At 51.8% G+C, this 12,110-nt stretch overlaps 1 long non-coding RNA gene across 5 annotated transcripts in view; it reads right to left on the bottom strand.

The window, feature by feature from the left end:
• The window catches only part of LOC137231058 (uncharacterized), a 76,478-nt gene that overhangs the window by 10,610 nt on the left and 53,758 nt on the right, over positions 1-12,110 (bottom strand). For 4 of the 5 annotated variants that reach the window (XR_010946376.1, XR_010946367.1, XR_010946366.1 and 1 more), the window contains one exon: positions 6,801-10,344. The exons of the other annotated variant lie outside the window; for it this stretch is intronic. This is a non-coding gene — a long non-coding RNA (uncharacterized lncRNA). Of the gene's footprint in view, positions 1-6,800; positions 10,345-12,110 lie in introns of those variants that run through there. 5 annotated transcript variants of the gene reach the window in all.

Below are 12,110 nucleotides of genomic sequence, written 5' to 3'. Positions count from 1 at the left end.
GTGCACCAGGCCTTCACACGCGGCCTGAGTCCCCCAGAGTCCGAGTCTCACCTGGTCGCGGGCAAAGAGGCTCCCGAGCCCACAGCGATCTGGGCTCTGTACGCTATGCCTCAGATCTCCAAGCCCCTCCGGGAAGCAGCGGGGCACCCGTGGCTGTTGGGGAATTAGGAATGGTTTGTCCATAAGAGTGACCAGAAACATGGAATTTACCAGAGGCTAGTGCTATCCTTGGATTTCCAGATTTCCAGATTTCTCCTGCCATAGTCGCGTCACTTCCTCTCGCCTCTAGGGTGAGTTGAAGCTAGATTACTAAGTACACGGCCAAAGTCAAACACGAGATGGGGTGAGCGCGACGAAGACTGTGACGACAGCATTTTAGGCCAAAGGCTAAGTCACCGTCTCAACACCTGTCCTCCTCCACCCAGGGTGTGCTCCGTGCGGAGTGGAGAGACGTGTATCCCCGGCAGCGCCCTCCTCCCCTAATTCCACCATCGATTAGAGACACTCAGCCAGCCCAGGGTCCTGAGCAGGCTCTGCCCGTGAGTCCTAGGACGGGAGAGAGGCAGTAGCACCCATGCCCGGGAGGCACGCAAACCGGGGTTCACTGCCTGTGGTGGCCTCGGCTGCAGGATGGCGTGTCTTTCTGAGAAAGGTCTCTCCTAGTACAGCACCTTTCCCCGTGGTCCTCCGCTGAGCTTGTAGCTTCGAGAAAGCTGCCCGCGGAATATGAGAGAGAGAGAAGGCACCAACCTAAGCTGCTGTTTTTGCTGGTTCAATCTAGGTAATCACTAGAGACGTACTGTGGTCAGATCGACCTTACATTCAAAACAGTTCTAAACAAAACGAAATAACTCGCAAAGGGAACTGGAAGTTGGAGCGCTGAGTGAGCAGGGTGGTTGGGTTGCGACCCCCCTGCTGCCCCTGCCTCGCGGGCACCACGTCAGCCCCTCCCAGGCACCTGTCTGCTCTTCAGGTCAACACTTCTTCCCAACAACCTGGCCAGGTGTATCAGAACAGGTGCGCCCCGTTACAGCTCTGTTCCTGCTTCTTCACATGGGGAATTCTCTGATACTCCACTGGGGAGGTAGTGGGCCTTCCTGGCTAGTGTCACCTTCCCGGTAGTGTCAGCCAACCCACAGCCCCCAAAACAAGACCCTGCTCAAGTATTGGGAAGAGAAAGATGAGACCCAGCGCAAAAGTAGAGCCTGAGCTGAGATGCTAGTGCTGGCAGAGAGGAACACAGGAGCCTTCAAACGCACCTGTCTCTTTTAGGACATACTTTCCCTCAGGCCTGGGGCTCAGCGACGAGAGACAGGAAAGTCCTGGCTAGTCTTCCAGCCCCACGAGCTGCCCAGCCTACCCCTGGCAGACACACAATTGCCCCAGGAAAGGAGAGAAGAGTCTTCCCCAGCCCTCACCGTTCCTCATTCCAAACAACTTGTAAGTCCCAGGGGCACTGGAAGAGTTTGCCCTCAGCCAAACACAACTTCCTGTTTCTAAGAAAGGGAAGAAAAAAATAGTTGAAAGGGTTTTTGGACACTGGAGATGTCGAGTTTCTGTAAACGCAAATGAATCAGACACATGTGGAATAAATTTCTCCGGAAGTAAGAAAAGATGCTGTGAGTTTCTCTTGCTGGACCAGAAAGTGGAAAAAGCGTAGCTGAGATGAGAGGTGCATCCGAGGCTAAAAGGAGAGAGAAAAGCCGTGTGAATGTCGCATCAAAGAGAGGGACCCGGTGATGACGAAGGTCCGTGTGGGCCTCTGAAGACCACATCCTGAGCTCGCTTGTTTATTCCTCACCACTTCTCCACCTCTGAGGTCATAGATTTAAACATCCTGCCCCCCAACCACAATTTACGACCCTTCCCGACCTCTCACTGCTCCCCTTACACTTATTCTAGGGACCCCAGATCCTTGACGGCCCACCATACACACGTCCCCATCTTTATTTCTCTGCCTCTGCCTCTGTTTCTTCTTTCCCTGTGTGCTTAAAGTCCGTGTTCCAGCACCTCAAGTTCGATCTTCCAACGTTCCCACCTTCCTTGCCCCACTGACTGTCTGGGGCTCCACAGCAGAGCCCACGAAGACCGTTCCACCCTCTGCCTGAGGCTCGCCGTCGTGACTCTGGCAACCGGGCTCCACACCCCCGAGCATGTGGGACCACCGTGAAGTTGGCATCTCCAGTGGAAGTTCTGACCAGCCACCCACACAGGCTTCCCTCGTCGGCTCTGTTGCTGCTTCTCTACAAGATTATCGTCCACTTTCTCCACTCTCCTCACAAGCTCATGATCCTGCTGTGAGTGGAAGACCTCACCACCACCTACTCAGCAGAACCCAACACTGCATCTCCCATGATACGAGGAGAGAGGGGACACGGTCTCGCTGTTGACAGGTCAGGCTACGGACTCGAGTCTAGAGGAACATCCTGATTCTGCCTTATTTTAGAGTCAAGAGGCATATTCCAGTAACTATCAAGTCCGTCAGAGAGCAGAGATTCGGGACCTTATTAAATGAGTCTCCCAGGTCCTCCAGGGCACAGCACGCCAGGTCCTAGGCCTCCAGGAGTCCCTACCCCGTCATCCTTGCCCACACCTCTGTTCTCCACCGCCCAGCCAGAGTAATGCCTTTCCTTGTGCTTGTCCCCTGACATGACTGATCAGTTATTCCACTCTGTCTGGTTTCACTGCTGCAGGGAGCTTGAACTTCAGATGTCAGGGTGGAGGAAGGGGAGGTGGAAAAGCCCTCCTGGGGACAGAACCAAGAACAACAATGACAGCAGCCTTTCCCCCATGCTCGCCCATCTCTGGTGTGTTACGATGCTGAAAGAATGTCTCCCTCTTCTCCATCTTGTGTTATATTACCAAAGACCCCTTCTATTTTTCTAGCCCCCAAATGCTCTAGATCTCAGAACAGGGCTGGGATGAAAACAACAAAACAAAACAAAACAAAACAAACAAAACCCTGCCCCACAAGAGAATGAAAGTCATCATACAAGAAAGCTCGGTGTCTTACCGCCCGTCCTAAGCCTTACCTGTAGCTCTATCTATTCTTTTAAAACCTATCCTCTTTTCCTTTTTCTGTTACATGTTGAGGTATTTCCGCCGGTCAGAATCAATCCCTTCTAGAAGCCAGAGCCCTCCACCTTCTCTAGGTCCTCAGCCCATATATATTCTTCCCTCTGCCTGAAATGACCTTTTTCCCTTTTTCTACTCCCCGGACTTCAACACATTCCTAGTTATTCATCAATTCCCAGATTCAGGGTCACTTAGTCAAAGAAACCCTCAGGCTAGATGCAACACCCGCACGGCCTTGTGCACTTTGCTTTTCAAACACTCAGCTGGACCACAGACTCCGTGAGGTCTGGACCACACCCTGTGCTCACTGCATCACTCACGTCTGGCCTAGAGCCTGTCATGCAGCAGACACTTAATACATGAGAAAACAAGTGATCAAGTTGTTTTTCTGTCTTACAAACAATATGTTTACACCTCCCCACGTCCCTCTCTGTTCCTTCCACCCTCCTCACCCCCTAACAAGCCAGCTCTCCCCACCACTGCCCACAGGACTGCTGGCCAAGGCCGTCAGTGACCTTGCTAAGTCTGCAGACATTCCTCTCTCCGGCTGCCTGAGTCCTCACCTCCTTCGTGGCTCCTGTCCCCCGCTCACTCCTAACTTGCGGAGATCCTCAGGGTCCTACTCACTCTTCCGGGGGTGGGGGGCGGGGGGCGGAAATCTCGTACGGTCACGTGGTTACGGTTTTTTCCTACATGCTGATCACTCCCAAATTTAAATCCCGAGACTGTCGGGGTCCCCAAGACCACCCCATCATTCTGAGATTCGCTAGAACTCCCGAGACTCAGGGCGACTTGTGCTCATGAATGAGATTTATTAGAGACATGCTGAGGATACCGGCCGAATCATAAGGGACAGAGACACGGGCGGGTCCAGAGAATCCGTGTGAGGCTTCCGTGCTCTCTGCCTCCCACGGGGGCTGCACGGAGCTCGCTCTTCCCCAGCAATGAAAATGCAGCCACACGCGTGTGAGGTTTCAGCCCAGGGACGCCCAGGAGAGACTCAGAGCTCAGGGCTGTATCCGAGGGCTGCGCATGGGGACGCCCTCCGCCTGGCACACAGCAACACGCCAGACTCCCGGAAGGAAAGCCGGCATCCACCATAAACCACAGGGTCTGCGCAGACAGTCTAGGCGCGGAAAACCAGCCTTGTCGGTTCACTGGTGACGGGGACACCCTGAGAGCCGAGGTCCCAGACACCAGCCGAGGGCCAGCCGTGCCATCAGGTGTCTCTAAGGACGGCAGCCTCGGGCCTGCTGTGTTCCCCTCTTTCCGCGCAAGCTGGCTCTGTCTCCTGAACCACAGGCCCATATGCTTCCAGCTCCCCGCCAGACTCAGTGGCCTCAAACTCACCCTCTCCCAGCTGTTGTGCCTGTTCCCCTCCCCGCCACCCATCCTATGCACTGGCCTCCACGTGAACCACTTCTCTCTAGTCCACCAGCTGCTCGGGACCCCCAACCCGGGACGGAACAGACAGCACGTCCCATCCCTCCCACCTGATTCTCACATTATTCAGAGTTCTCTTTTAAACCTGAACATTGGATCATTTCACTTCTCCACTTAAACCCTTTAATGAGCACATAAATGTAACCCTCTCAGCAAGACCTGCCAGTCCCCGAGCGACCTGCCCCCAGGAGCTCCCAGTCTGATTTCATGTCCCTCCCTGCTCTGGGGACACTGTGTCTTGTCAGTTTCTCTCCAAGCCCTTTCTCACCCGGGGGCCTCACACGCACCCTCCCCGAGCCTGTGATGCCCTTTCCTCGGCTCACGCTAGGCTCCCTCCACTCATCCTTCACGTTGAAGGTTGGAGGTCCCGTCCTCAGAAGTCCTCCCCTGTCTTCCATAGTCTAAACGAGGCCCTGTTACTCTCTTCCATAAGAGTAACTACATATGTCTGCGAGGAGCGTTCATTTCATGCCTCCCTCTCCCCACCACTAGACTGCAAGCTCCATGGGGGCGAGGATTCTGTGCTCGCCCTGGATTTCCAGAGCCAACAGGCACAGGGCTGTGTGCGTCTCTGCCAGGTGGGCTGCCATGGCACAGCGCCGGAGACTAGGGGCTTAAGTAACAGGAATCGGATTCTCCCCGTTCTGGAGGCTGCAAGTCCGAGACCAGGGTGCAATCACGGTCAGTTCCTGGTGAGAACCCACCTCCTGGCTGGCCGGCAGTCCCCTTCCTCCGTGTCCACATACGACCTTTCCTCGGTGCATGCTCACGGGGAGACAACCTCCTTCAAGTTCCTGTGTAATTCCCACCGCCTCTAGGACAATTCCTGAGGCCCTCAGCACAGCTTCTGAGCCTGCGGTGACCGGGCCCTCCTCTCGGCCCAGTGCCTCTCTTGGCAGCGCCCCTGCAAAACTTCCTCTTCTGCAGGAGCACGTTCAGTGCCCTGGCTGCCCTCACACCCCTGCCTCCGACGGGGCGGCTCTCTCCACCGTGGCAGCACACCTTGCCAGCAGCCCCTTCGCAGCCCGGATCCCTGCGCCGGGGTGGTGCAGCCGAGGATGCCCGGTGAGCGGATGCAGTAAAGCTGCCCCAAACTGTGCTCCTAGGAGGTGGGGAGCTGCCGAAGAGGAGAGGAAACACATGCCGGGGGAGGAAAGAGCCGCGCACGTGAGCTGGGGACAGGAGGCTGAAACCAGCTCGGTGCGCGCGGTCAGCTCGGTGTGTGAAGTCACTCAGTCCCTGGCTGCCCGCCGGTGGAGCAGAGGCGGCCCACCACGCCCCGCTACCACGTCCTGAGGGAACCAGCGGGGCCTGCCGCATCTGTGTGCGCGTGTTTCCCAAGTCCCGTGAGCGGTTAAAGGGTGAGCGTGGCACACAGTGGACGCTCCGTGCACGGACGTCCTTCTCCCCTCTCCCTGCTGCCCGTTCCCAAGCCCATCCCCTGACCTCCACATCACACGTGTGCCTCCAGCCCTGGCACCTCTCCCACCATATTTTCCTGCTCCCTGGACAGCTGGCGTTGCCCTCACCGTGTTGTACACTATCCCAGCGGATCCATGTAGATGAAGTGGTGCATAATTCCTTTTGTCTGAATAGCCTCAATCTATCTACTGATGGAAATGAAAATTGAGAATAAATTTGCTAGATCTTAGCCTCCACTGTATTCCAAGCTGAAAGCTGACTTGGATGTCACATACATGGCAAAAGGGTGAGCATGTGTATTCGAAAAACTGTAGACTGAGAGTTAGATGATCTGGCTTTGAGCTTTGTGTCTGTCATTTATCAGCTAAGTGAACTTGGGCAAGCCACACAGTCCCTCTGAACAACAGTTCCTTCATGGAGAAAACGTCCTACCAACCTCAGATAATTTGTGTAAGATTTAGATGAAAGAACGCTACATGAGTGTGCTTTGCACATTACCACGTGCTATGGAAGTGTAGGGGGTTCAATACCCTGAGTCTTAGGAGAGTGGAGGCATCACCTGCTGGATCAGGATTTTGGTTACAACCAAATCCCTGGGTTGGAGGAGGCTGTAGGCAGAGGAGGAGAAAGAAAAGCATAAACTTACCTAAGTTAGAGAACACCGGAATCGGTAGCATAAGTTCTCTGTGTGATGGCAAGTCGGCGAGAATTGGAGGGACAAAAGAGCCACGCTGGCCATGTCTGACTCAGGGCTCTGGGGCTTCAAAGCCAGCGCCAGGCTGGGCAGACGTGTAGAGGGTGGACCACCCTCCTCCCCCTCTGAGTGTGGAGACTTGGGAAATAAACACAAGATCTGAGGATCAGAATAGACACTTTATATTTTTACAATAGCAAGAGATTGGAAACTCCCAAATGCCCGTCCATATGGGACTAGTTAAATAAATTATGGAAATTCATTCAATGATACACTATGCAGCCATTTTAAAAGGTGAAAAAAAACAAAAGGATGTTGAACACTATGTATAGTATGCTACCAACTGTGGGGCAATGTAAGATTTATTTGCTAATGTATGTTTAAAACATGTCTGCAGGGACAGGAGACACTGTAAACCCTGGTGGGATCTACAAAGGGGACTAAGAAGCTGGGGAACAGGCGTGCGGGAAGATATATATGCCCCTTTTTGCCTTTTGCGTTTTGAACTGCGTGACTGTGAGACCACCCTGTGTGTGCGTGGAAGTGCGTGCGTGTGTGCGTGCACATACGTGTTTATGCGTGTGCGTACCAGTTTTACTGGACTGGATCAATGTCTTGAACCTGAAGCCAATGGACTCTCTCCTTCCTAATACTTAGGTCTCCACCCTAATTTCAGACCCCATGACCCACACATGCAGAAATCAAATCCAGACAGCAACACGCAGGACAAGAGCCACAGAACACATGCTGTCAGTTCCTGGGAAACGGCCAAGGGCTGTGGACAGCAGTGCCTTTCTCCCAGTCTCAACAGTGGGAAGAGAGGGCTTGGACGTTTCTCCAACTGGATGGCCTCTCCCTGCCGTGTCGATATAAAGGGTGGGATGACAAGCATCCTCCCTAACTGTACAAGAAAAGTCAGCGTCAAGTGGAGGAAGAAAAGATGAGCCACACATGTGAAACGGTTGGGGCTGGGGAGGTGGGTGCTAAGAAGGAAGCTGATGGGAGTGTGCAAAGCTAAGTTAAAGGATTCTGAGAAAAATTAAGTGGTGTCAGCGTGTCTTGGGTCACAACTCCTGTGAGGGCCAGGGACCCAAATATTTTCTATTGCATCCGTTAGTGAGACGGAAGGGTAAAGGGGATACAACTTTTGATCTGGCGTAATTAGCGAGGATGCTGACAAGATGGGAGCCTGATTCAGTCTGGTTCTAAGGAAGCCCCTCCCTCACTGCCCCTCACTGCATTCCTGCTCCCCACACATAGAAATATCTCTTCATTCGGTGTTCCAACGTTCTGTTTTACATTTGGTTTTGTTCAACTGCTGCGTCTGCTTAGCCAATTTCTGCTTAGACGCTGAAGCGCCAAGAAACTACACGAGAAGAGCAGGGCCTGGGCAGGATCAGAACTGCCGGAGATTTTGCCACCAAGCCTCATGCACCAAGACTGCCAGGAGAGCTTTGCAAATGGAATCAGTCTGAATGCAGCTGATGAGAAACATGTGAATGAACGAAGCCAGTACAAACAGAAACCGTTGAGTTTCCCACCGCAGTACCCTGGAGTGGCTTCCCCAAAGTTTCTACTCAGATGTGTTTGCCTTTCTGTCACCAAGAGGACTCATGCTCATGCCTCCAGATCCTGCCGACTAACCCTGACCTCCCAAAGCCCACGTCCCCTCGAGTCCACTCGGCGCTCAGGGTGCAGTTTGCCTGGGAGCTATCTGGTTCCTCTGTTTGGTACACTTTTATAGGGGACAGGTGGGAGGTAGAATTTGGTCACAATATGGTGCCTCCTCTTCCCTGGAATTGGAAAACGTTACAAAACCTCACCCACTGACTAGGTGTGTCCCCATCACCCCCAAATAAAAGTCCAAGATGCCTCCCAAATGTTGTTGGGGAATTTGGGACATTCTCCTGTAATTTCCTCAAAGAAGCATACCTGATATCAAACCATCAATGGCAAGATGCATTGTAACACGTCTCAGCTGAAGTTGTAATAAAGGAACATGATTATTTGCCTAGAGCTAAGAAGAACAGAGTTAGGTAGTAATAAAACCTGAACAGAGGTTGTCTAGGAACTTCCAAGGAAGAGGGCACCCTGATTCCTACTAATACTTGCACTGGAGCCCAGCCTGCTGTGTCCACAGAGTGGAAAATTACAACACTCCCAGGAGATATTAACTCCAGACAGATGTGGTTCTGGCAGTGTCCGGTTTCCTTTTCCTGATTCCATCTTCACCATGCGGCCTTTTCCATCTTAACTGAGAGCAGTTGGCCAGCTCCAACGGCCCTAACAGATAGCGGCCATTAGCTACCCGGACATTACGCTTTATCAATCAGGCACTGTGTGTTTAGCCGGCGTGATTTTGGGCAAATGCCACATAGGGATTTGGCATCTGCAAAGCTTTGGTTCAGACCTGGGACCGACGGTGATTGATGGTGCTGTGATTCAATATTTAGGAATCGTTGAGCCGCCAGTCCAGAAACAATTAAACCACTGGTCAGAGAGTTGTTCTGCTTCTTAGGTTCTCTGAAGGATAACTTAGCTACGTGTTACTCTGAGCATAAACATTACGCTGACCTCGATCCAGGAATTTAAACAGTGTCATTTAATGTAAACGCTAGCAAATACCTTCTTGCTGAAGTGGTCTGTTTTCGGGATGGGTTAGGGTTTCTTCTCTCCAAAGGACTTTGGGGCATTGGATTTTAAACTCACAGTCAGATCTGCGTTTCTTCTCTCATTTGCATGGCGTGGCCTCCCAGGCATCCACAGCAGCTGCTAAGGTTGAGAGAGCCCCCTGCTGATGGCCTGCGTGTAACGTCACGGCACACGGCAAGGAAAACTGGGGGAAGTCTCAAGATCTCCCGAATCTGAAAACTGTGACCTGTCTCTAGACCCAGAGCAGACTTCTGCTGTGAAAATCCAGGCTCTAGAAATGTCCTTTATTTCCTCAAAGTATCCGCATTTTTTTCCAATTTTACTCTTCCGGGAAGTAGAACAAAGGAGGGCGGTCTGTCTGTCTGTCTCTCTCTCTGCAACTGCAGTGCCCTGATCCACTCCAGGACAGTTCTGCTCTGTGTGTGCATCCTGGAGGAAAGGAGTGGGAGCCTGAGTATATATAGAGTCCCAGAATCATGGCACTGAATTTAGGAGCATTCACCCTTTGTGGCGCGTCCAGACGGAGAACTCTGCTGAGGCCACAGCCTGAAAGAGGAATTCTTCCCGGCAGCTGTGGCCTTGATTCTGGAGGTTAACAGCTTAACACCAGGGTGTGGTGCCCAATTCCAAAGTCTGAAAATTAACGGTGATAAGGGCGGGCCGCCTGCCAAGGCCTGCAGTGTGAATCCCAAGAGAAGCGCTTTCTATTTCGGGACCTCTCTCAACCCAGCGCGCGCTGTCCTGTGCTTTGATGCATGTCCCATCTCATCGTCTATACGTTTCTTCCTCCAACTCTTTTATTCCTAAACTTTCTTGAGTTTTCAACCCATGGACAGTGACGACAACTCACTCCCTATCCCATCTAACTCTCCGAAAAGAATAGTCATGAGGTCATATGAGTCAAGTACCTGACCCAGATGTCAGCAGGAGGAACCAACGATACAACTTCCCCTGCCACAAGTATCAAAGGGAAGGGAGAGGAAATGGCAAACAGAGTATCAGACCTGGATGACAGGGAACAAAAGAACAATAAGGTCCTTTTCCTTGAGACGGCTCCCCTGGAAAGAAAAAAAGAAAAGTGAAATCTCGCGCCCGCATAATGTAGCCAACACTGCCAAGAACTGCATGCAAAAGGAGTCATCTCCGGAAAATCAAGAGATCAAAAGGTCTTCGGTGCTCAGAGTTCTTCAGGGACTCCCCATTGCCCAGTAAAGTCTGAAGTCTTTAAGAGGGTATTCAAGTTTCTTTACTTTTTCTGCCACAGTCCCTACCTGCCCCAACACATGTATGCAGAGCTCACTCTGGCAGCTACACCGCTTTCACCTCATGTTTTCTTGCTCCTGTTCCTTCCTTCTCCTTCTGTCAGGGGCCTGCCCGTCCTTCAAGAGTTAGCTCAAATGGCCCATCCTCCGTGAAGGCTTCTCCAGCTCTCCCAGACCGAATAAACTCCTCTCTCCCTTAGGTTCCCAAAGGATTCTTGTTTATATCCTGCCTCCAACCCCACCGTCATAATACTTATGTACGGTCCTGATAGTTCAGTCTCCTCTGCGGTTTATAAAGTAAGATCCAGCCACGCATTCATTCCTGCATCTCCCCTCGAATTCCCACCTCCACCAGGTCTCTCCATGCCCCACCATTCCCCATCCTCATTCCTCCTGTAAAGGAACTATCATAGCTTCTTCTGCATAGGAGATTCTCAACACACTTCTTGTTCCATTAAATTACGTTAATAACTAAGAAGATTAGGAGATTACAGTTCACTCCAAATACAGAAGAAGGGCAGTACCATGACAACGGGCAAGTGAGATATTACTTCAGACCCTAAGTAATAAGAACCCTCATTTGTCAGTTCCAAGATGGCTCATCTAGAAGCTGCTCAAGATTTTTAATTTCTCCAGGTTACGGCCCCTGCCTTCTACATGTGACCATAGAGCACTGAGAACCATTTTTGAGCAACTGTGAATCAGGAACCACTCCCCACCCACCTTGCTCAAGACAGTTTACCGCCATCTGCTAGAAAGGTGTCATTAAAAACGACCCAAATATGCTATGAGCAGGGGGCAAGTGCTGACCCCGGAGTTGTGCAATGACCAGCCCTAAGTGGCCTTAAACATGAGAAGTTGAACATATCTGTGGACCTAAAAAATTATTCACAACCTAAAAGTTGAGAGTTATGTTTTATTCGGCGGGAATTTTTAGGACTTCAGGCCCGGGAGGCAACATCTCAAGTAACCCTGAGAAAACTGCTCCAAAGAGGCGAGGTGGGAGCCAGGTTATATATCAACAGAAGTTTTGCAACAAAGGACAGGGAGCCAGAACATCAAAAGATTATTATTTTTTTTTTAATATTTATTTGGTTGTGCTGGGTCTTAGTTGCGGCAGGCGGGCTCCTTAGCTGTGGCATGCGAACTCCTAGTTACGGCATGCATGTGGGATCTAGTGTCTGTGAGTGAATCCCTGGCCAGGGACCGAGCCTGGGCCCCCTGCATTGGGAGTGCAGAGTCTTAACCACTGCGCCACCAGGGAAGTCCCCAAAAGATTATTTTTAATGAAAGAAAACCAGATATCCCAAGTTAAGGAATTTAGCGCTTTTCTATGGATGGGAAGATGCAAGAGTCTGTGCTCACTGAAATCATTCCTTTGATGTGCACCTCAGCTCTCTGGGGCCAGTATCCTGCACTTTCTCATCCCGAGTCTCCTCAGGGTGCACCGTGGGGAGTGGCTGCAGCCTGATGGCTGCTAGATGGCAGGTATTCTTTCCTTCCTGAGTTCCCTCAGGGCTCTCCAGCTCACATCCATTGCAGTGGTGGCTGCAATTGGTGAT

Source organism: Pseudorca crassidens, chromosome 9 (genome assembly GCF_039906515.1).
Source record: "Pseudorca crassidens isolate mPseCra1 chromosome 9, mPseCra1.hap1, whole genome shotgun sequence".
Lineage (NCBI taxonomy): Eukaryota > Metazoa > Chordata > Mammalia > Artiodactyla > Delphinidae > Pseudorca > Pseudorca crassidens.
Note: the sequence above shows the minus strand (reverse complement) of the source record. Positions and strands in the feature narration are given on the sequence as shown.